This window comes from Crocuta crocuta, unplaced genomic scaffold (genome assembly GCF_008692635.1).
Source record: "Crocuta crocuta isolate KB4526 unplaced genomic scaffold, BGI_CrCroc_1.0 scaffold282, whole genome shotgun sequence".
Classification (NCBI taxonomy): domain Eukaryota; kingdom Metazoa; phylum Chordata; class Mammalia; order Carnivora; family Hyaenidae; genus Crocuta; species Crocuta crocuta.
Window position 1 is genome coordinate 3,177,615 of NW_027529174.1, and position 24,953 is coordinate 3,202,567.

The 24,953-nt window shown below is 39.0% G+C and overlaps 1 pseudogene; it reads left to right on the forward strand.

Moving 5' to 3' along the window:
* Positions 1-16,765: 16,765 nt before the first annotated feature.
* LOC144226420 (U6 spliceosomal RNA) lies at positions 16,766-16,866 on the forward strand (annotated as a pseudogene).
* The last annotated feature ends 8,087 nt before the right edge of the window (positions 16,867-24,953 follow it).

Sequence of the window (24,953 nt, forward strand, 5' to 3'; positions counted from 1 at the left end):
GTATTAGTAGGTATTCATTTCTAAACAAGGTCCAGTTCAACAGAAAGGGTTTTCAATATGGAAAAGAGAGACTGTGATGAGGAGTAGTGGATTGCACTAAAGAGACATTTTAGGCACTTCCTGATTCTCTGCAGGATGAAATTCTTCACCTGTTCTAAGATTCTTATGTCCCCATGGGGTGCTATCTTGGGCTATTGCTTGGGGGTGGGTATGAGCAGTGCAGGAACATTTATACCTGTCCAGTATTCAAACTGACCTTCAGTGGGGAGAGAAACAGGGCTCTGGGGCAGTCATCAAGGGCATGGAGAATCAACAAACTCCTCATGTTCTCTCATGAGAACAGATATCCAAAACAAAACAACAAAAACAAAAACATAAAACATAAAACTGTGTTGGGTGGAGAATAATAATGCTGGAGCAACTATTTCTATTATGGGTAGGAAGAGCTTTCTGGTTTGGACAGGCTTGTATTTACTAGAGGGTGAGGAAGGGAGAGGCCAAAGGCCAGGGAGGATGTGCTTCCTTCCACCTTTTAATTGTTCAGGCAGTTACCACAAACACACACACACACACACACACACACACACACACACACACACACACACACCATGATCAAATGTATGTGCTTGCCAAGAGTGGATTCACCATATATGCACATGGGAAAAGGCAAGTGTACTAGATACTTGCCTTTCTACCTATATTTATATGTTGTATTGCACAGAACGTGTTTACCTGGGCTAGTTATTGCTGCTAATAAACTTTGGTGTCAGGCAGCTTATGTTTGAATGGTTTGGGTCTTACTAGCAGTATATACTTTGGTAAATTATTTATCTTGGCTAATCACTGGTTTTCTCATCTCATTCTTAGCTTTTAGGATTATTGCAAGGATCAGCAATAAGGTAAGGTGCTTAACATAGTCCCTTGCTTTATAGTACTTGCTCAATAAATGGTGGTGGTTGTGGTGGTGGTAGTAGTAGTAGTAGTAGTAATCATTTTAGTTGTTCTTATATTTGGAGAATATACTAACGATTTAAACAAAGATATGAAATTGTAAATTTAATCAAGACCTTCCTGGGAAGTTCCCCCCTTACCCACTGGAGCTGAATGGAGAGGGCAGTTGAATGTGTGGATCATTTATTTTGAAAGTTACCCCAAGATTTCCAACAGGAGAGATCATCATTCATTTGTTCAACAAATATTTAACAGGACTTTATTTTGTGTTAGACATTATACTAAGTGCTAGAGATAAAATGTTGAACAAGACAGATATGTTTCTCCCCTCATGGGGCTTATAGTATAAGGGGATTTTTTTCTTCTTGTATCCTTTCTAGGGACATATAGGAAACAGTCTCTGGGCTATATTAGAATAACAGATCTTTTGAGATGCCCATTTATAGACCTTTTCCTCTCAATAGATCTCTTAGTCTGAGTATTTTGGGAATCAAATGCTTGCTGCATTTGGGGATCCCTACCTAGCTCAATCCCAAATAGACTGTCAGCCATGAACGGGCCATGGCAAATTCAGGCAAGGAAATCTACAACCTCAGGAACCTGGACATTTCCGACCTATTCTGGAAGGATTTGAAAAACCACTTAATATAGATATCCTGTTAAATTCTGTTCTCTTGGGATCTCTGTTTAGTCAGTTTTTATAGAAGCATTTTCTTCCCTCTGTAAAGCAAAAGTTCCAGCAAAGGAGTGACTCCCTAACTACTCCTTCCCTGACTGCCTGCTCCCTTCCCATTTTCTAAAGAAGTTCTTGGGATTCTTTTTTCCTTTTTTAAATTTCCAGGATTTGAACTATGAATATTTCAAGCCACATAGTTGAGGGAGTCTTACAGTGTGTACCTGAACACCCTCTACCTAAAGTCTACCATTGTCATATCATGACATGTCTACCATTGACGTTTAATTGTATTTGCTTCTTTGTGTATCTATCCATCTATGTATTTCTCAATTTATCCATTAATCCATTTTTCTATATTGCAAAGTAAATTACAGCAGCAGTATACTTCCATATAAATATTTCAGTTTGGCTAACATTAAGTAGAGTTCTGTGTTCATTTGTAGTTTCTCTTTTGATGCAAAATACACAAATAAATCTTTGGGAGTGTTTAGTATATATTTGCCAATTGCAACAATTCATAAACCGGTATAACCCAAACTTCTTTCAGGAAAAAAGGCAGTGCTATCAGGCCCAGGAAATTGTTTTATGCCCTTCCATGTCAATTTCTGCCAATTCCAAAGTCAACCCTAGTTCTATTTTTTTCCTACCATAGAATACTTTTTACCCTGTTCTAGAATTTTGGATAAATGGATTTGTATAGAATATGCTCTTTCTGTAAGGCTTTTTCCACTCAGCATAATATTTTTAAGGTTCATCACATTGTTGTGTGCATCAGTAGTTCATTCCTTTATATTACTGTGTAGTATTCATTTTACTAGTATGTCATAGTTTATCTATTTTCCTTGTATTTTAGAAGTTTAATTATTTTATTTATTTATTTATTTATTTATTTATTTATGTAATTTTATTTTATTTTTGAGATAGAGACAGAGCACAAGCAGAGGAGGGGCAGAGAGAGAGAGAGAGGGAGACACAGAATCTGAGGCAGGCTCCAGGCTCTGAACTGTCATCACAGAGCCCGACATGGGGCTTGAACACATGAACCAAGAGATTACGATCTGAGCCAAAGTTGGATGGTTAACTGACTGAGAGAGAGAAAGAGAAAGGGAGGGGCAGAGAAGAGGAGGCAGAGAGAGAATCCCAAGCAGGCTCTGCGCTGTCAGAGCAGACCCCAATGCAGGACTTGATCCATCCCATGGACCATGAGATCATGACCTAAGTTGAAATCAAGAGTCAGATACTGAGCCAACTGAGCCACACAGGCGCCCCTCTATCTTCCCTTTTAATGGACACTTGAACTGTTTCCAGTCTTGGGCTATTTTAAGTAAAGCCCCTGTGAACATACTTGTACAAGTGCTTTGTGAACATGCTATCTCTTTTGAGTAAATACCTAGGAATAGAATTGTTGCATCAAAGACCAGTTTATGTTTAACTTTACTAGACACGCCAAACTGTTTTCCAAAGTGGATGTACAATTGTACACATGAGAGTTGTAGCTGATTTACATTGGAGGTCGGCATATTTTTTTCTGTTAAGGGCCAGAGAGTAAATATTTTATGCTCTGTGAGCTATATGGGCTCTGTTGCAACTAATGAACTCTGCCATTGACAGTTTATAAACAAGAGTTTGCTTGTGTTATAGTAAAGTTTATTTATAAAAACAGGGTGAGCTGGCTTTGGCCTGGTAGCAGGAGATTACCACTCTCCCTCCAGATCTTCAGTAGCACTGGTGTCAGTCTTTTTAATTTTAGCCATTCTAATTGGTGTGAAATGGTATCTCAATTTAATCCGTTTTAATTTGCATGTTCCTAATGACTAATGATATATTTTACGAAGTGTCTGTTTCACTCTTTGCCCATTTTTTAACTGTAATATTTATTATTGAATTGTGTGAATTCTTTACGTTCTAGATGCAGTCTTTTGTTAGATCAGTGAATTAAAGATATTTCCTAAAAGTCTGAGCATTGCCGGTTTATTTGCTTGATCATTCTATTTGGCAGATAGTAGTGTCTCCTTGATGTTTTAATTTGTATTTCTCTGATGAAATTTGATGTGGAATGGCTGTATATCTTCTTTGCTGAGGTGTCTGTTAAGATATTTGGCCCATTTTGGGGGGCACCTATGTGGCTCAGTCTGTTAAGCATCTGACTTCAGCTTAGGCCATGATCTCATGGCTCCCGAGTTCAAGCCCCACATTGGGCTCTGTGCTAACAGCTCAGAGCCTGGAGCCTGTTTCAGATTTTGTGTCTCTGTCTCTCTCTGCCCCTCCCCTGCTCACTCTCTGTCTCTCTCTTTCAAAAATGAATAAACATTAAAAACAATTTTAAAAAAGATATTTGGCCCATTTTAAATAATTTTTTTTCTAGTTGTTGAGTATCAGAGTTCTTTGTATATTTTAGGTAATAGTCCTTCATCAGATACTTCTTTTGCAAATATATTCTTTCAGTCTGTGAATTGTCTTCTCATTCTTTGTCATTGTTTTTCACAGAGCAGAAGTTTTTAATTTTAAAGAAGTTCAGCTTCTCAATTCTTTTATGGATAATGCCTTTGGTGTTGTATCTAAAAAGTCACTGCCATACCCAATGCCATTAAGGTTTTCTCCATGTTCTATTCAAGGAGCTTTATAGTTTTGCATTTTACATTTAGGTCTGTAATCAATTATGTTGAGTTAAATTTTGTTAAGGGTGGAAGGGCTGTGTGTAGGGGTCTTTTTTGCGTGTGGATGTTCAATTGTTCCCACATCAGTTGTCGAAAAGACTATCTTTGCTGTGTTGTATCGTATCAAAGATCAATTGAATAGAGTTGGGGCTCTATTTCTGGGCGCTTTGTTCTGTTCCATTGATCTGCTGTCTAATCTTTTGCCAGTGCTAGCTACACTGTCATGATTATTGTTGGTTTATAATAAGTCTTTTCTTTTTTAAGTGTTTATTTATTTTTGAGAGAGAGAGAGGAAGGGGCAGAGAGAGAACCCCAAGCAGGCTCCGTGTTGTCAGCCTGTGGGGCTCCATCTCACAAATCATGAGATCATGACCTGAGCTGAAACCAAGAGTCAGACACTTAACCATCTGAGCCACTAAAGCATCCCTATAGTAGGTCTTGAAGTTGAGTAGTTTTGGTCCTCCAATTTTGTTCTTCTCCTTTAATATTGTGTTGGGTATTCTGTTTCTTCTGCCTCTCCAGGTAAACTTTAGATTCAGTTTGTTGATATCTATAAAATAAATGGCTGAGATTTTAATTGGGATTGCATTGAATCTATAGTTCAAATTGGCAATAACTAACATCTTGACATATTGTCTTCCTAACTATGAACATGGAATATCTCTCCATTTATTTAGTTCTTTTATTTTGTTAATCAGTTTTTCAGTTTTCCTCAATATTGATCTTGTACATATTTTGTTACATTTATAGGTATTTCATTTTTGGAGGTGATAATGTAAATAGTATATTTTAAGGAAGTGTGAACAACTTTGGAAAGAATCTTCTGAGATGTTCTGGGTCATTTGATGGAAACAAGCTGGCTTAGCTGACAGGTTTATGTATGTGTGGGATACCAAAAGCATGAGGATTTTATATAAGCTACCTGACCACAGCAACTGCATCAATGAAGTGACTCTCCCCCAACCCCCATGAGCCCATCACTCTCTCTGCTTCCAGTGATAAGAATCTGTATATGGAGGTGAGTTAGTGAAGATATGAAATGAAAGATTGTAAACCTGCTTGACCTTGAGACCTCAGAATGCATAAGTGGCATCAAATGGTGCCCAGGGCAACATTCTCTCTGAATAAAGAGCACTACTAGCAAGAAACAAAGAGGTGGCCATATTCCAATGGCCACATATGTCCCGTTTCATCAAGTTGGTTAAGGCAAGTTTCCAGTGGCATCTTAACAACCACCTGTCACATTTCATGGACTTTTTTTTTTTCTTTTTCTCTTATCTTTTTACAAAATAAGATTTTTTTCAAAGGAACAAACATTGGTTGGTTCCTGTTTTCTAATCCAGGCTGAAGATAGGGAATTTGACTGAAATTTGTTTGTTGGGGAATTTTTTTCATTAACTGGCTTGTGTATTTTCTTCCTATGCTTCTCTGACTATATTTGTATTAAAAGCCAATTAGATGCCTTTTTACAAGGCAAAAAAATGTGTTTTCAATTTCAAATTTCATTTATTCATTGTTGGTTTTATAGGAAAGCAATTGACTTTTGCATTTAACCTTATATCCTGCAAACTTTAAATGATTGCTTATTAGCTACAGGAGTGTTTTCGTTAATTCTTTTGGATTTTCTACATACATAGAAAAACATATCATCTGAGAACAAAGGCAGTTTTATGTCTTTTTGTCAATCTGTGTACCTTTTATTTCTTTTTCTTGCCTTATTGCATTTGTAAGACTTCCAGTATGATATTGAAAGGGAGTGGTGAAAGAGGACATCCTTGACTTCTACCTGATCTTAATGGAATGGCTTTGAGTTTCTTACCATTAAGTATGATGTTAGCTATAGAGTTTTTGTAGATAGTTTTTGTCAAGTTGAAAAAGTTCCCCTTTATTCCTGCTTTATCAAACCTTTAAAGCATTCCTTTATCATGAATAGGTGTTAAATTTTGCCAAATGTTTTCTGCCATCTGTTGATATGGTCTTGTGATTTTTCTTTTTTAGTCTGTTGAAGTGTTGAATTACAGTAATTGATTTTTGAATGTTGATCTAGCCTTGAATGCCTGGAACCCCTGGAGTTTTTTATTCTTTAAAAATTTTTTTTATTCAAAAAAAATTTTTTTAACATTTATTCATTTTCGAGAGATAGAGAAAACAGAATGTGAGCTGGGGAGGGGTAGAGAGAGAAGGAGATAGAATCCAAAGCAGGCTCCAGGCTCTGAGCTGTCAGCACAGAGCGTGACGAGGAGCTCAAACTCACTGACCGTGAGATCATGACCTGAGCCAAGTCGGACACTCAACCAACTGAGCCACTCAGGCGACCCCCCCACCCCCACCAGAGTTTTTAACTCTCAGAGTTGTCCACACTCAGCCTCCAGCAATTTACCAACTACAGTTCAGGTTTTTCTACCTTGGCACTAGTTCATTCCCAAGGAGGCTTCTGCTTGTGAATTGCTGGCCCAATAAGTTATGATTCTCTATATTCACCTATTTCTCCAGTTTATGGGGGCAATGGTTTGCCTATAACCTCACTTCTCTGACAGATCTGAAAAGAGTTGTTAATTTTTCAGCTTGTTCAGTTTTTAACTTGGTAGGACAGAGTGACAACCTTTCAGCTCCTTGCTGGAATAGAAATTGGAAATCTGTTTCCTCCTTTCCTTTTTTTTTAGTTCTTTCCTGTATATCCAAGTTCCTATCTGGTGTCTTCAGTTTGATTTTTTTTTTTTTTTTTTAGATTTATTGTAGTATATGTGTGCTTGCATCAAATTCTCTTAGCCTTCTTTCATCTGAAAATGTCTTGATATTGCCTTCATTTTTGAAGAATTTTTTTTAGGTGAGTATAGACTTCAATGGTGATAGTTTTATTCCCTTTAAAGATGTTGTTCCATTATCTTCTGATATATTTTCTGTCTTGCATAGTTTCTAATGTAAAATCAGCTACCATTCATATCCCTGTTCCTGGTATGTATGTCTTTAATTTTCTGCTTACTTTTAAGATGTTCTCTTTTTCTTTATGTTTCATCAATTTGATTATCATGTGTCCAGGAAGGGTTTTCTGTGTATTCATCTTTCATGAGCCTTGTTGAAATTCACAGATTCATGGTTTGATGTTTTCATCAAATTTGGAAAGTTTCAGTTGTTATTTATTCAAATATTTTTTCTGCCTGATTCTCTTTCTTCTCACTTTCAGGGACTCCAATTACATATATGTTAGAATTTTGATATTATTCCATGCTTATCAAGAATCTATCTACTTTCCTTTTTTCTTCTCTTTCCTCTTGTTTGAATACTTTCCATTGATTTTTCTTCCCATCCACTGACCTTTTCTCCTGCAGTGTCTACTTGTTACTTGTAGGTCCCCAAATATCTTAGATGTATTTTTCAGTTCTATATTTTTAATTTTTTTAGTGTTTGAATTGTTCTCCTGAAATACTTAATTTCTTTATATATTATATCCATATTTTCTATAAATTATTTAATGTCTTTATACTAGTTGTTTTAAAGTCTTGGTCTGAGGGGCTCCTGGGTGGCTCAGTTGGTTAAGCATCCAATTTTAGTTCAAGACATGGTCTCACAGATTATGGCCCCACATCGGGCTCTGTGCTGTCAGCTCAGAGCCTGGAGCCTGCTTCGGATTCTTTGTCTCCCTCTCCCTCTGCCCCTCTCCTACTCTCTCTCTCTCTATTTCAAAAATAAATAAATATTAAGGTCTTGGTCCAATAATCCTCATAATTTGGCCATCTTTGGATCTGTTTCTACTGACTGTTTCTCTATCTTAACCTGAAGTATAAGCCCCCTTATGCCATTTTAAAAAATGTCAATTCTCCTAAAATGAAGCTTTTTCATAGGTATAGTAAGGAAGACTCCAACATGATCTGAAATGTCAATCAAGTTATGGCCCAGAACCTACCTAAGAGGTGGAAAAAGACAGAGTGGGCCCAGAGATGGTGGAGGTATTTGAGTCACTCTAGACATCTGAACAGTCCTGGCTTTTAGATTCCTGGCTTCAGTTCTAGACCCCACCCTTTTCTCACGTTACATACCTTTATTGGATGGTACATTCCATTCTTATGACTCAAATTACCATCTATATGCTATCGAATTCCAAATCTGTACCTGTACTCTAAATCTTTGTCCTGAGTTCCAGACCCACATATCCAGCCATGTGCATTTCCACTTGGAGGTCATAAAGGTAGTTCTAACTGAATATGTTGAAGACTTAACTCACATGCATGTTCTCTCTCACTCTTTCTCTCTTGCTAGGCTTAAGGGTTTCACAATAAAAAATTGATAAAATATTTAGCATAAAATTGTATATAAAATGTTTATATTTACTAAAAATATTCAGGTACCAATACTAGATTCCTAAAGTGTGAACTTTAAAAATTAAACTAACATCTTGTAGTTACATGATTTTACATTAGAATATTTTTTCATTATTTAGCCTTTGAATATTACATAATCACAAATTTAAAAAGTCTCTTAAATAAAGTTATTGCCCAGGAGAAAAATGATTTGGAAGGAACATAAATAAATGATTGTTTTTGAGCATGTAAAGGGATTGTGTGCAGAAATTCAATATCTCTCTGCCACTTCATCCAAAATCAATAAAACAGTTCTGCTCATCTTATTGAGTTGATGTGAGTTGGTAAATACTATGAAAGTAAAGTATAAGTATCAGTAATATCTTTATCACTGAAACTTGAAAAAACGAGATTTTGTTAGGTATATCCTAGGAAACCAAAGGGCATGTGTCACATTCTTCAGCGTGGGATATGACATAGTGCCTCCAAATGCGACTGCTAATGTGAAATTTACAGGCAAAACCATCATGCATTTCTTTCAGTGCGAGATTATTGGAGAAGACATTCTTTCTTTAAACAACACAGGTGGCAATTTGAGGCTCTGTTGGTAGTAGTTGGATTAGGCTATTAAAACAAGGGTACTTAAAAAAATCTTTAAAAGCCTTATCTAAGATTCATTTTTGATTTCCATGCTTTTCTATTTTATTTCTGATTTCCATGCTCTTCTCCTATTTTACATCTTTAATGAGCATGACAACAAAGATGCCTGTTTGTCTCAAAGCTGCCCCTGAGAAATTACAAATCTTGCATCCAGGAAGATTCTTGGCTTTCTCTAGAGAAATCCAAAATGTATCTTTACACATTCCAATCCAATTAGATAATTAGATAATCCAATGTGTATCTTTTGGAAGGCTAGCCCCAAGGGACCAGGTTCAGCTTGTGCCCACGTGTCCAGAACTGGATCCACAATTGGACTTTGTTTTTCTAGAAGTTAATAAAGTAGTAGAAAACGCACAAAATCAAAAGATTTTTTTGAGCACAAAAATCTGAAGTCAGAGACCTGTGTTCATAAAGCATTTAAAAATTTTTTTTGTTTTTTTTTAATGTTTATTTTTGAGAGAAAGAGACACAGCGTGAGTGGGGAACAGAGAGAGGGAGACACAGAATCTAAAGCAAGCTCCAGGATCAGAACTGTCAGCACAAAGCCTTACATGGGACGGGACTCAAACTCACTCACGAAAGGTGAGATCATGACCTGAGCTGAAGTTGGACGTTTAACTGACTGAGCCACCCAGGTGCCCATCAGAGACCTGTATTCATATTCCAGTTCCAATACTCACTAGCTGGGTAACCTTAGGCAATACTTGCCTTTCCTTCTCTGAAAAAAAAAAAAAAAAAAGGAAATAATAGCACCTTCTTTGTATCGTTGCTGTGATAATTCAGTAAGACATTCTCGTCCCTCATACAAAGTTGGAGCTCTGTAAATGCTATTTTTCTTCCCTATCCCTTTTCCTTCCAGCCTCTAGGTAACCTATGGGAAGGAATGGTGAAAATCATTAGTGACAGCCACAAAGACATTAGTAAAACAAAGTCCTGTGGAAGTGAATATCGCATATGTTTGCATTTCTATTCCCCTTTATTCTTTTGTTAATCCTACGGTTTGGGACAGAAAGAGAGAAGACACTTATGTTCCCTTACTAAGGTTGGCTCCTTTCACCTACATGCAATCTGTTTGGCGAAATTCCTCCAGGCAGAGAGCGGCATCTTGCTGCTACGTTTCCACAGATACCTCAAGCTCTGCGGATAGACCCCTTGCAGAAAAATTGTTTTCTTAGGCATCCTCTCTACCAGTGGAGAGTGGAGCTTGGGAAACACTCACAAGAAAAACAATCCTGTTAACAACGCCAAGGATATAACATCGACTCAGGCTTTCCCCAGTTCAGTAGTAGCAGCTCTCCACATTCAGCCTCCAAGAAAAAAGAAGCTATCTGAGGAAGGTGAATTTGGACTATAAAAGCAAAGGATTTCTGACATTTGTACCCACATAAACTACTTTATTCAGTGGTTCACTCGGAAATTTAAGAACAACACTGCTCTTCTGAAAGCTGTTTCAGGATTCCACGCATCTTGTTGACATTTGGATACAAGCTTAAGCAGTGGTGTGCTGGCAAGCGGGCTCTCTGGAAGGAAAAACACCCTATCTGTGGCACCTGCTGATCTCCATGGCAAATACTGACACCATGGCGGATTGCAAGCTACCCACATGACATCACTGAGAGTGGAGTTGGGAAGAGCCATGAGTCACTGGCTCTCCTGAGATGGTGCAAGCTGGCTCTGGCACACCACTGAGCTTGAAGCTCATGTTTAGGGATAATAGCTATTGGCAAATTCAACACTTGTTGAAAATAGACATCATCAAGTTCTAGAATTCACTGCCTTTCCCTCTGTGGCCAGTGTTTTGGTCATTGTTTCTCCTGCTTTTGGATGCAGCTCAGTATATCTCAGTGCCATGGACCCCAGACTCTTTGACTTAATGAAGATTGATGTCTTCATTAGATTTTGAAAAGGAATGCTTGAACATTTTATTACCTGGTTGCTGGTGCCTAGTACTCTCTGTTCCATGGCCCATCTCCCCCACCTCTGTGACACATTCCTGAAAGGGCTCCAGGAAAAAAAATGTTACGGCCTTGGCAGATCAGCGTTTTCTGATTGTGCAATGTCCTTCCTGAGAAACCCCGTTCTCCAAAGACAGTCATTCTGAAATAGGAGCAAGAAATGGGGATACAGGTCAGCTACTGAGAGGACAGCAGAGAAGGTCAGATAACAGTGAACTGGGGCAGAATACTAGGTGGGAAATGGCATCCGTGTCTGTCTCACCAGTGTTATAGGTTAACTGTCAATATATATAATATAATAAATATTAATAATAACACGATGATATGATAATTTTTCTTCTCAGATGAAGATACGGAGACTCAGAGAAGAGAAATGATTTGCACAGAGTCACACAAATGCTAGTGAAAGTGAAGGAACATGAGCTCTGTGTTCAATGCCAATCTAGAGCTGTCTCCATCAGACTGTGTGTATATGGTTATTGGAGCTTTCTGTCAGCTCTGATTATTCAAGAACTTGTACTAGGTAGAATCAAAATGGTTAGAACATTTTAAAAGGCTAAGGTTATGCTACTAAGAAGTTTCAATAGGCCCCTGGGGGTCAGATGTTCTCCATGGTGTATTTCAGTGACACATCACTTATCTAGGGGTGGCAGGTAAGGAGAGATTCTGCAAAAATAAAATGTCTATGTAATTGTTTACATACCTAAAGCTTCCACATTGCAAGTGAAATATTCTAAAATTACGTTGCACATCACCCTGTGTTCTCCAAACATAGCTTATGTAACCTGTTCTCGTTGACTTAGGGCATCATTGTAAATCTCAGTGATTTTAGACTTTAATTTACAACCCTCTTAGGGCTTTACACTGCAAGGTTCCAGAATGCTATGCTTTTTGGAGTTTCTATTTGTTTTTTTGTTTCTCAGTTGGTGTTTTTTGCTGTTAAGAGTTTCTGCACTCTCGTCTCTCCTGCTGTTTCTAATCTGTTAAAGAGTGAGGCTCCAGTCCAAAGAGACTTGTTGATCAAGTAGGAGTAGATAGGTTTTAAATAAAGACTTGGATAATCCTTTTAGGAGTAAACACTGTCTACTCTCTTTATTTTTAGGGGTGTGGTAAGGGCTTTTGCTGTGCTATTCAGATTCTTTCACCAGACTAGTTCTCTTGCCACTCAGCTGCTCTGAGTGTTGGTGACCCATGGCTTGCAGCTGCACCCTTCCCTAAAGACTTACTCTTGGCCCAAGGGAGCTGCTCCACCCAGAACTGCCTGGGAGGTTGTCCCCTGACCTCTGGGTATGGCTTGCAGACAACCACTGATGAAGCAGTGTAAAAGCCCAGCCCCTTTGCCTCCAGATAGGACAATTCCATGAGGCCATCCTTGTCCCAGAATTTCCTATGGGATTGGACTAAGGCTGGAATACAGCTGAACCCATCTCCTCACTTCTCTTCTCACTTGCCCTGTCTTCCTTCTCTCACTCCCTTACAAGGTCTACCTGTGAGCATTTGCCCAAGACCCCTGTCTCAGCCTTATTCCTGGGGCTCTAATCTACGACAGGCTCCCCCTGCTCCTGCTTTTTATATCCTCAGCTATATGCTGGATCGGTAAGGCAACAAAAGATTTCTTTTCTCTTTCCTGTCTCTTCTCTCAACCCAGCACTAAGAGAGGGCAAGCTAATCATGCAATAAAGAATGCATAATGAGAAAAAAATAACTTCCTCAGAAGATATATTTGAAACTCATTAATTTGTCAAACTTTGACTTGAAGCCTACCTTATGAGTCACTGGGCTAGGGTTGGAGAAACCAGATATAAAACACACACAATTTCCCTTCACCTCACCCTTTTGAGAAGTTCACCATTGGATGAAACCAACAAGTAGGTAGGACGATTACCATATATTGCAATGAATGCTGTTATTGAAGTCAGAACTCCTTCATTCATTCAAAAAATATTTCTTAAGCAGCTATTATGTACCAAACTTTTGGGATTTAGGCAACCTGGAACAAAGGACCATAGAGTCCAAAGGCTGGAGAAGGTCTGATCATTTTTACTTTGAAAGTGATACTGGAGTTGTTCTGGTAGAGTGAGTAAGAGTTTACCAGGTGAAGGTTAGCGAAGATGTTCAGATTGAAGGAAGCTGTCCTGAAAGAGTGTAGTGTTTGAGAGCTGAGGAGTTTAACATGGCAGGAGATAAGGATGAAGACAAGGATGGATGTGAAGACCTTCATCTGCCAGGCTAAGGACTTTGGGTTTTATCCTGTAGGTAGTTTGCCAAGAGAGTCTTATGAACCTAGGAATGTGGCCACAAGGAATATGAGTGTCATTTGTAGGGTGAGTTGAGCAGGAAGAAGGTGGAGCTCACAGCTGGACGAGCAGATGCCCACATCAGGCTTTTGTGTGCAGTGCCCAAACTGCACAACAGTCTAATGGTCTGTGACATCACAGTTTAGCTGGGGTGCCTATGGCCCAAGGTGTGTCTCTGTCAGGAAAAAAAAAATGAAGAATTCCTTCAGTTCTCACTCTTGAAAGTTTGATTTGCAAAGCAACTTGAAATTTTCCTGCTGAGTGCTCCTTATGTTAGAGGAGGTTGGCTATCTATTTATGACCGGATAGGATCAAGAAACATCCAGGAGAATCTCTTTCCCCAGACCCCTTACACTGTCATTGTTGCCTGAAAGGCCATAATTGCCGAGTCCTTCCTTATGACTCACAAGGCTCTCATCCAGCCCTGGGCAAGGTGGCAGGGGAGATCAGTGGGGAGGGAGGGCGAAGAAGAGAGATGGTGGGCTCCCTGGGGCACAGTGGGGGTATGGAGGCAGTGGGGGTGGGGAGGGTGCGGAAAGAAGGAAATTGGACCTTGAGGAGGTAATAGACATTTTTCTTCCTTCCAGTGGGCAAGTTCTGTCTGCTTCAATTCATATGAATCGCACTTGATATCAAGTATATTGATTATTTTATTATAGATTTAGTAATTCCTGCCTTTGTTCGCATTTTTCCTAATGGTAACAACGGCAACAACAACAAATATTGTTTGAGCAGTCACTATATGCTCAAAAATGTGGTAAGAGTTTTGCCAATATTTATTATCTCATTCAATTCTCCCCAAAATCGATGCTGGAGGTGTTCTTAGTATTCCTTATCATGAAAGAGGAAAGTAAAGCTTAGGGATGTTACTTAACTTGCACAGAAGCACAGCTGGTGTGTGGCATGTCCAGGTCACTCCACCTCACTCCACAGTCAATACTGAAACTACTTGGTTTTTCCAGCCATGGCTATCTCTCCTTCCTCCACCATTGCAAATGCTTTTTGTCCTTCAAGGCCCAATTCAAGTTTCTTCCACTTACTTAACCAATATTCTTGGGCACCTTCTGTGTGTATGGTGTTCTTGTCCTCCATAGAGTTTTCCCACACGAATTTCTACATTCTGTAAACACCTTTGAGTCTTTAATGTAAAAAGTGAATCTTATTATGAATAGATTTGTACTGTTTCCTAAATGTTTTCAGTGAGTTTGTTTTGTTTTCTTTCCTCAAAGATTTTAAACAATTGCCAGATCAGGACCAAGTAAGTCTTCAAGGTCCCTATTTTTCTCAGCAGCACCCAACCCCGTGTTGGGTGGAGTTGTAGGAAGCCCCTGGCTCTTAACCAACCCAGTGGCTGCATTTTAAGGAAAAAGAAATGCATATGTGTGGATCTGATAAGATCTGAGTGTTATCTGGAGAAGATGCCCCTTAAGTGACGATCAGCTATGTTTACCATTTAAATCCACAGCAGCAAGCCAAGATAACTGTCGCAGAGACTGTGGACAGAAGTTCATGAAGATCACTGCTTGACAGGTCAGGGTAAAGGTCCCTTTCTTTCAAAATATGTGAAGGGGCAGGAAACGTGTGCACCAGGTGTTTCACGTTCATAGCTGCCTGGGAAAGATAATTCTGTCTGCTCGATAAGAACATTGTGCTCTACACACCAGGTTGTTTTTCCAGCAGCTATTTTCTGCCTATAAAAAAGAGCATCGCTGGCTCTCAACTTCTTTCCACAAATCCTCTGAGCTATAAACAATAACAAAAGGTATCTTATATTTATACAAAGCTGTCCTCAGAAAAGCTCAAGGACCCAAACGAAGCTTGTTTTCATATATGAGTTCTTATATAATCCCCAAGGGGGAAAGAAGAAGAGGGTGACAATTTAGTTATGAATGCTGTCATTCCCAGCTAACAAAACGGAAAAGTGAGTTCTGCACAAGGCATTTGTGGTCACGACAAGGACAGGAAGTCTTTTTTCCCTATTTCCTGTCTAGGGTCCTGCAAACTGGGCCACTGCCTTGACCAAAATCTGAAAGACACTGGAGGGGAAATATTGGGAGAGGAAGCCCAAACACACAAGAAGCAATGCTGCAGTCTCACTGCTTTTAGTGACTCTGTCTTCCCTGGTCAGGATTCTGCAGCTGCAGCAAAGAGTGTCCTTCTTGTCCTTGGTAGGACTAACCCTGGGGACAATTTCATCACCTCCATTAGGAGTTATAGCTGTATCACAGTAGATCTAGGAGGTCTGGGTGGTTTGGGGAAGAAGAGCCATCTAAGCAAAGGGCATTCTGTAAATATTTATTCAATGCTTGGATACAGAGATGAGTAAGGCATACAGTAAGTGCATCATCTAGCAGGAGAGATAAACACAGGATAAAAGGCTCTAGGAGTGCTGGATGAATACAATAATGGCAAGGCAGTAAGTTACTTTTGGCTCTGAATTTGAGTCAGGATGCTGTTGGGCAAGCAAGGAGGCATTTTAGTTGGAACTTGAAGGATAAGCAAGAATAGTTTCAAGGGAGATCTTCTACCCTGCATTGAGGTGGTCACTCTGTATTCAAATCAGCTAAGGAGCTTTAAGAACATACCCCATCCTTAACTAATTGGATGAAATTGATCTGAGTGTAGGCTGGACATAAGTATTGTTGAAGAGCTCCTAGGTGATTTCACTGAGCAACCAGGAGAGACAACCAGAGAAAGAGCACCAGCTTTGGAATTGGACAGCTCTATCTTAGCACCTGGTGATCTCGGGCAAGGCCCACTGGGGAGTGGAGCAGCGTGAGTCTTCCACGACTTCACTGTTTATTTCCTCCTGCTTCTACTCACACCTGTGAAGAAACTCTGCCATGGGAGAGTCCCTATTTGACAAACTTTCCTTGACAGAAAAACTCTGGATTGGCAATCAGGAAATCTGGGCTCCATCCAGCTCTGCCACGGAGGTGCTGCGTGGGTGTGCTGAGTCACATAAGGAAAGAAAACAAAGACACTTAGAATTACTATTTGCAAGACACTGTGCTACGTACCCAAGACATTTCTAGGTCTCAATTTCCCCATCTGTTGAGATTTCTAGATCAGGATCTCTAGGTCATAAAGTCTATTTAATAGGCCACAACCCAAATTATTTTAAAAGAAAGATATAAAACATAGTGGAAAAATATTGAGTATGGCAAGTAGTGCAAAGTAAAATTTCATTTCAGTTATTTATGCATGTGTTTACCAGGTAACAATATAAAATATGGCTCATATTGTGGGTTGGAAGTTAAAAAGTTTGAGAGTGCTTGCTTCGGCAGCACGTGTACTAAAGCTGAAATGAGAAGATTAGCATGGCCTCTCCACAAGGATGCCATGCAAATTCATGAAGGATTCCACATTTTTTAATGTTATGTGATTTTTTTTACCACATTAAAAAAAAAAGTTTGAGAAGCCTGGGGTTAGATGTTCTCTATGGATACATCCTTCTACTATATAGCCTGTGACTACTCAAGCCTACTGAGAACTCTCCTTTCTGTGACCTCCTTTTACTTAGTATCATGTAGTTCTGGCCTATCATTTCTTCTTTAAAGGGGAGAGAGTGTGGTGTAGTGGTTAAAACCACCCTCGTGAGTTAGCTAAGTCTATGTTTGAACTGAATTGCTTCACTTATTAGTTGGACAACCTAGAAAATGTACTCAACTTTTCTCTGCCTTGGGTTTCTCATATGGATGATGACACCGAGGACAGATGATGGTTATAAGATTAAATAAGATGGTGTAGGTAAAACTCTTTGTGCAAATCACCTTGTTCACAGGCAGTGCTCCAGTGTATGACAGCAATTATTTGACTTCCTGTCCCACTCAGATTTTAAGGCACAGTCTATAATTTAGTGCCTGACATATACAAAATTATAAATACCTTATGCCTATCTGATTGGAAAAAACAAGGATTTCAGCCTCAAGCAGACCCTGATGGTAGAGAGCAGCAGTTCTCTGTTGGCATGCTGCATTGCCACACAGGTCTTAGGAGGAGACGTAGGGCATTCTGTGTGTCCTCTACCTGTGCCTCCCTTCAGCCTTTTCCTCTGATATGGTCAGCTGGTCCTGGGAAGATGAAGCAGAAGAAGGCAGACACTGGATAGGATTTGTTTCAAGGATCAAAATGGCCATGACATTCCAGTGCCATCAAAATTAACAGATAGATGGAAATTCAGGATCTACTGTGTCACGGACTGGACATCTATCTGAGAAGGTTTCAGAAAGTAGTATAGGAAAAAGAGATGAGAAAGAGCCGGCAGTCCAAACACTGAGAAACTAGGTATAAGATTCAGATATTATACCAGGATAAAGGGCCATCATCGAACAGTCAACAAATAACCAACTCATTAGGTCCCAATTGCCTCAGAAATAGGTTGGGAACCAAGGCATTGTCTTGTAAATGATTCATTTCAGAAAATGCCCACTAATCCATTACTGGGACTTCTGTGTAATAGTTTCCCCAGATTTATAGGTGGTGATCGTGTGAATTGGATCATTGATTCTAGAATGAGATAAGCAGTAACACTGGTAACCTAATCTACTTACTCTAAGTAACTACAAAGAAATTAGCTGCCCTTAGTAGAAGCCAGCTCATTACCAAAGAGTGAAAAGAAACCCATTCATCATGGCAGAGTCGCACACCAACCCGGTCTCCCTGGAGCATTCAGCTATGCTGAGAAGATGTTGATGGAGAAGGGGATAATGACCCATAAATAGATATATGGGAACGGAGCAGGGGGTGATGAGGAGGACTGAGGGAAGCCTTGTGAGATTACGCAGGGAAAAAATGGGCCTTAAAATCATAAGTACGTTAAAGTACAGTATTACAAGGATGGTATAAATAGTATTACAAAGAATAGGACTGTTGAAAGTAGCCCTCGATGCGAGTGTGGTTTTTATCTAGAAGAAAAATTTGGTTTGAAACTAGTGAAAAAGAAAAGAAAATGTATGTGAATAATGTAGCCCCACCTAAAAATATGTTACTAACACAATGGTTTTTCAGGAAAGAAAAGGCAAGGATGCCTGGAAATAGCTGCATCTAATCAGCCCCCATCCCAAGCAATCAACTGAAGTCCAGGAAATTCCATATGTAACCAGAAGAATAGACATCCTGGAGCATTTTGCCACAGTTAAGATTAGCGGAAACAGACCCCCATCAGCACTAGTAACAAAAAAGAACTAAAGGTGAAGAAACTGCTACAGATCCCTGTGCCTCCCTTCTGGGAAAGTGGTGGCTAGAGGGGGCAGGGATGGGACAGAGGCCATTCCTAGGGGCTGCACCAACAGCTCTTTGCTCTGAGACCACCCCTTCAACAGTGGTACACAGTGCTGTAGTTCTCCGGAGAAAATAATAAAACGTGGCTAGGACTCAGCCTATCCTCCTCATTTATTCCAACAGTCCTTAAAAATGCTTGTGAACAGGGGCGCCTGAGTGGCTTAGTCGGTTAAGCGTCCGACTTTCGCTTGGGTCATGATCTCGCGGTTTGTGGGTTCGAGCCCCGCGTCAGGCCCTGTGCTCACTGCCAGCTCAGAGCCTGGAGCCTGTTTCAGAGTCTGTGACTCCCTCTCTCTCTGACCCTTCCCTGCTCACGCTGTCTCTCTCTCTCCTAGAAATAAATAAAACATTAAAAAAATTTAAAAAAAAATGCTTGTGAACATAGCAATGATTTATGATAAACACTTTGTGGGTCCTGTTCAAGAAATCATTCTCTCCCTAAAGGTCACAAAGGCCATTCTTTCCTTCTTTAATATATGTATAGTTTTTATTTATTTTTGAGACAGAGAGAGTCAGAGCATGAGCAGGGGAGGGGCAGAGAGAGAAGGAGACACAGAATCTGAAACAGGCTCCAGGCTCTGAGCTGCCATCACAGAACCCGACGTGAGGCTCGAACCCATGAACCGTGAGATTCTGACCTGAGCCGAAGTCGGACACTTAACCGACTGAGCCACCCAGGCGCCCTTGCCATTTTTTCTTCTAAAAGGTTTCAAGTTTTCCCTTTCGCAATGAATTCCTCCTTCTCTATGGAGATGAAAGACACAAAAAGCACAAACTAAAAAGGTAAAGAGACATAAGTTTCACTTCATTAAAATTAATAACTCTTGCTTACTGAAAACATAAAGAGCATAAAAAGATCAGCCACAAACTCTGAGAAAATCTTGACACCACATCTGACAAAGAAATAGGATCCAGAATATACAATGGATGCCTGCAACCTATCAAACAAAAAGTCCAGAAAACATGATGTAATTCACAAAAATAAATAGAGATGATAATTCAAGATACTAAAAGATTCCCTACTTTGTTAGTAATCAGGGAAATACAAATTAAAATCACAGTGAGGTATCATTTTAAATCCACTAGATGGACAAAAAACTAGGAAGTCTGATAATACTAAATGTTGTCAAGTATGCGGAAAAATAGAATCTTATACACTACTAGGGAGACTATAAAATAGCGCAATTTCATTGGAAAATAACTTGGCCTGTCTAGCACAGGTAATGATGACATTTCTCTGGCCCAACAGTTCCACTCCCGGGTATGTACCCTCAAGAAACTCTTGCACGTGCGGACCAGGAGACATGTATAAGACTGTTAATAAAAGCGCTGTCCATATTTTCAAAAATAAGTAGAACTGAGCAAATACTGTTTGAGGACAACTATACTGCAGTCAACTGTTTTTAAAAAACAAGGGTATGATAGGGGCTCCTGGGTGGCTTAGTCGGTTAAGCATCTGACTCTGGATTTCAGCTCAGCTCATGATCTCACAGTTCATAAGACTGAGCCTCGTGTTGTCTCTGGGCTGACAGCCCAGAGTCTGCTTGGGATTCTCTCCCCCTCTCTCTTTGCTCCTCCCCTCACACTCTCTCATACTCTCCTCTCTCAAAATAAACATTTTTTTAAAAATAAAAAGCAAGGGTATGATAAACACAAAATTCAGGGAAGTGGTTATGTTGAGGAGAAGGCAGGAGAGTGGAAATTGGGGAGGCAGACACAACTAATTTCAATTATACTGTCAATGTCGGGATCTTGTATTGGCCATTGGGCTTCTGTGTATTGCACATGTTCCATTGTAGGCACAGAATATTACATAATAAATTGCTTTTAATTTGTAAAAAACAAAATTGGTGAACAAAGAACCCAAGTTTCTACTGGCTTAGTGCCAAGAAAAATGAGATCTTGGTAACATCAGTCTCACTAAAATATGGGAGGAAGGGTCATTTGGGAAGTGATGGATTGCTCTCTGTCAGAGAGGGTCTGCATAACGCGTGTGCCCCTGAAGGTCCTCCCAGAACATGGGCAGCTGGCCGTGTGACCAGGGCCTTTGCCCAGGCTTACACCCTATTATTCCGGTTGGCAAGTGGCCTGGGTAGACAAGTGGTGATCAGTTATGGAAAAGACATGCCACTTAGCAGATGAATGTCATATGTGGTAAGATCTATTTTAGATAATTTTCCATTTAGAAAACTGAGGGCTGTTCTGGGGCAAGGCTTTTTTTTTTTTTTTTTTAATTTTTAATGTTTTATTTATTTCTGAGAGAGACAGAGACAGACAGCGTGAGCAGGGGAGGGTCAGAGAGAGAGGGAGATACAGAATCTGAAACAGGCTCCAGGCTCTGAGCTGGCAGTCAGCACAGAGCCCGATGTGGGGCTCGAACCCACGAACCGTGAGATCATGTCCTGAGCTGAGGTCGGATGCTTAACCGACTGAGCCACCGAGGCGTGGGGCAAGACCTTTTGATCCACTCTGGGGTATATACTACTTTTCACCTTGATTGCATAAATTTGACATTGAACTAAGGCTGTGTTTTTCCAGAGTTATCATTAAAGAAAATTTTTTTTTAATGTTTTATTTATTTCTGAGAAAGAGAGACAGTGTGACCAGGAGAAGGAGACACAGAATCTGAAACAGGCTCCAGGCTCTGAGCTAGCTGTCAGCACAGAGCCCGATGTGGGGCTCGAACCTATGCACCGTGAGATCATGACCTGAGCCAAAGTAGGACGCTCAACCGACTGAGCCACCCAGGCACCCCCATAGTTATCATTTTGAATTGTTATTCTGAAGACTCAATACTTGGGGCTTGGTGCTGTTGGATTTTGCAACCCCAGAATTACTCATATAGCTGCAACCTTTGTTTTGCTGCTATTTGTATCTTTATATATTTGGGTCTTACCCACTCCCTTAAAAGGATTATAAAGTCAACCAGATGGCAGGATTTTCTAAAGCCTTCTAAAGATGTCATCCTTGACGTCAAAACTTGGGAAAATAAGTGCTTAATAGGTTTTTTATTTTGATAAAATACAAAATTCACAGGAAATTGCAAAAATAATATAGAGAAAACTCACATACCCTTCACTCATTTTCCCCCCTAACTATTGAACAATGTCAAAACTAGGAAACTGACATTGCTGCAATGTGTGTGAACAGCTGAATGTCACTTATCACAAGTGTAGATTCATGTAACCACCACCACAGTCAAGATGCAGAACTGTTGCGTCATCCCAAAGATCTCCCTTTATAGTCATACCCAGACTCTCCCCACCATCCCTAATCCTTGGTAATGGCTAATCTGCTTTGTGTTTTCATAATTTTGTCATTTTTAGAAGGTTATATAAATTGAATTATTTGTTATATCATCTTTTGAGATTGACTTTTTTCACTCAGCAAAGTGCCCTTGACCATAGAGTTAGGTCATGTTTTTTAATCTACTCTGCCAGCCTCTGTCTTTTATTTAGTGTATTCAAACCAGTTACATTTATTGTAATTATTGATATGTTAGGGCCTAAGTTATGTTTTTATTTTAAATTTTATGTTTTTATTCTATTTTCTTTCTGTTGTTCAAATTGTAATTGTTCTATCTCTAAGCACTAATTCTTTTATCTGTTTTCTTTTCTGTCATTGAGCCCATCCAATGAGTATTTATTTTTAGTTTATTTTATTTTAGGAGGGAGGGGCACAGAGAGAAAGAGAGAGAGAGAGAGAGAAAGAGACAGAGACAGAGAGAATCTCAAGAAGTTCCATGCTCAACATGGAGTCTGACACAGGGCTCAACCCCATGACCCTAGGACCATGACCTGAGACAAAATCAAGAGTTGGACACTCAACCAACTGAACCACTCAGGCACCTCATCCAATGAGTTTTTAAATTTAGATTATTATTTTCTTTAGTTCTAAATTCTTATTTGATTCTTCTTTATATTTTCTATTTCTTTACTGTGACTTTGTATTTTTCATGTTTCAGGTATGTTTGTAATTGCTTGCTGAAGCATTTTTGTGATAGCTGCTTTAAAATCCTTGTCAGATAATGTCAACATTTATATCATTTCTGTGTTGGCATCTGCAGTTTGTATCTTCTCATTCAAGTTGAGATTTTCCTGTTCCACCTCCACCCCTGGTTTTTAGTGTATTAAGGAGTTTTTTTTTTTTTAATTGTATCTTGGATATTTTGAATATTATGTTTTCAGACTCAATATTATTTAAATCTTCTCTTTTAGTAGGCTGCCTCTGATATAGGGCTGGTAGAGGAAAGTGGGCAGTGTCTCACTGCTCTCCTGGTGGGAAGACCAGGTTTTCCCCTTGGCCTCTGTGGACACCAAGAAGCATGGTATCTCATTACTGCTGGGTAAAGGTAGGAGATCAGACTCCTTCCCAAGACTCTACTAGTACAAGTTGGCTGGGAGAGAAAGAAGCACCTTGATACTGTTCTACTTGGCCTTTGATAATGGTGGTGGGACCACATTTTTTCCAAGGTGTTTCCCTAGAGTACAATAGTTATTATCTAAACACTTACTATCTTCTTAGGTTATCAGTTTCCTGGCCCTTTGTAGAGAGAACAGACTTTGGGAAGACATTTTTTTGTCTGTGCCCACTGGTACTTCCTGGTTGTCAGCTTCTCCAGCATCCAGTCTGGGATAAAAAGGAAAAGAAACCCAGGAAGTTTACCCCTATGTCATTCCTTGGGTCATTAGGTCCTTAGACAGTCTACCTTTTCTCTACAATTCAGGTCTTCTTATATTTCTTTTATATATAATGGTCAGTGGTTTAACTCTATTTAGTGGGAACAATGGGGAGAAGTGTGTCTACTCCATTTTGTCTTGGAACTAGACACAGTGAATAGGTTTTAATTGAATGGATTGGTGAATCTCTGCCTTCTTTTCTATTTCCCAACGTTCATAGAATGGGAAGGAGCATACATGCATACAAAAATACATACTAGTTTGGAAGAAGCAGAGGGTCACCTTTACAGACATGGTAAAGGCCACATATTATTACTTTTTTTGTTTCTTTCTTTCTTTAAACCATCCCACTACAAAAACAACAATAATAACAGCAACAAAGGATCACAGCAGCTGGATCTATATTGAGAAGTCCTATATCATAATTCCTGATTCCCTGTATGTAATTGGCACATGACACTAATAGCACAGGCACTTGTTCTAGTCACTAGGGATACAGCAGTAAGTGTAACTTGGTATTTTGACATTTAGCGATAATGTGATGTGGTGCAGTCTTCATTTATCATAATGGATATTCAGTGGGCTTTTTCAATCTGGAAACTTCTTTCTTTAGCTCTAGAAACTTTCTTATTTTATTTATTTCATAAGTTCTTTCTCTCTATTTTCTCTGTTTGCTCTTTTGGAACTTCTATGTGTAGGATATTGAACCTGCTCGTTTGATTCTCTATTTCTTACTCTTTTGATTCTCTTTGGTTTTCTAATCTTTTCTTATCTTCTCTCTCATATTTTATACCTTTATGTCTTTGGAAATATTTTTCTCAATTCTGCTTTCAGATGTTTCATTAATTTTTTATTCCTGCAATCTTAATTTTTAAGATTTATTTCCTCTCTTATACTATCTTTGCCTGGTTTTGGTATCAGGTTATACTAGTTTCATGAAATGATGTGAGTAGTTTTTCTTTTTCTTGTTCCCTGAGTCTGTGCAAGAAGGCATCATCTTTTCTTTAAATGTTTGTAGAATGCTCAAGTAAAATGTTCAAGGACTAATTTTTACACTGTGGAGAGATTTTAAATTATTGATTTTATTTCTTTAATAAATGTAGGATTACTTAAGTTATCTATATCTTCTGGAGTTGTTTTTTTCTTTAAATTTGTTCGTGTTATCTATTTACTTGTTATTGATATTCACTGTTAACTTGTCAATCTATTCTGCATCAGTAATTACATTTACTTAATTATTTTAAACATTGTTAATTAATTCCTTTCTTTTTTTTCTCTTCTCAGTTTCATTAGAGGTTTGTTGATTTATTGGTGTTTTCAAAGAGTCAAACTTTGCTTTGATAATATTCTGTTTTTAATTTAATTAACTTAAGCTGGTATATTTACTACTTCTTTCTTTCTACTTTACATATTTTCTATTTTTCTATTACTACATTCCTAGGTTACATATTTAGTTTGTTAACTTTGAAGTCTTTCCATTTTAGAAAAACATTTAAG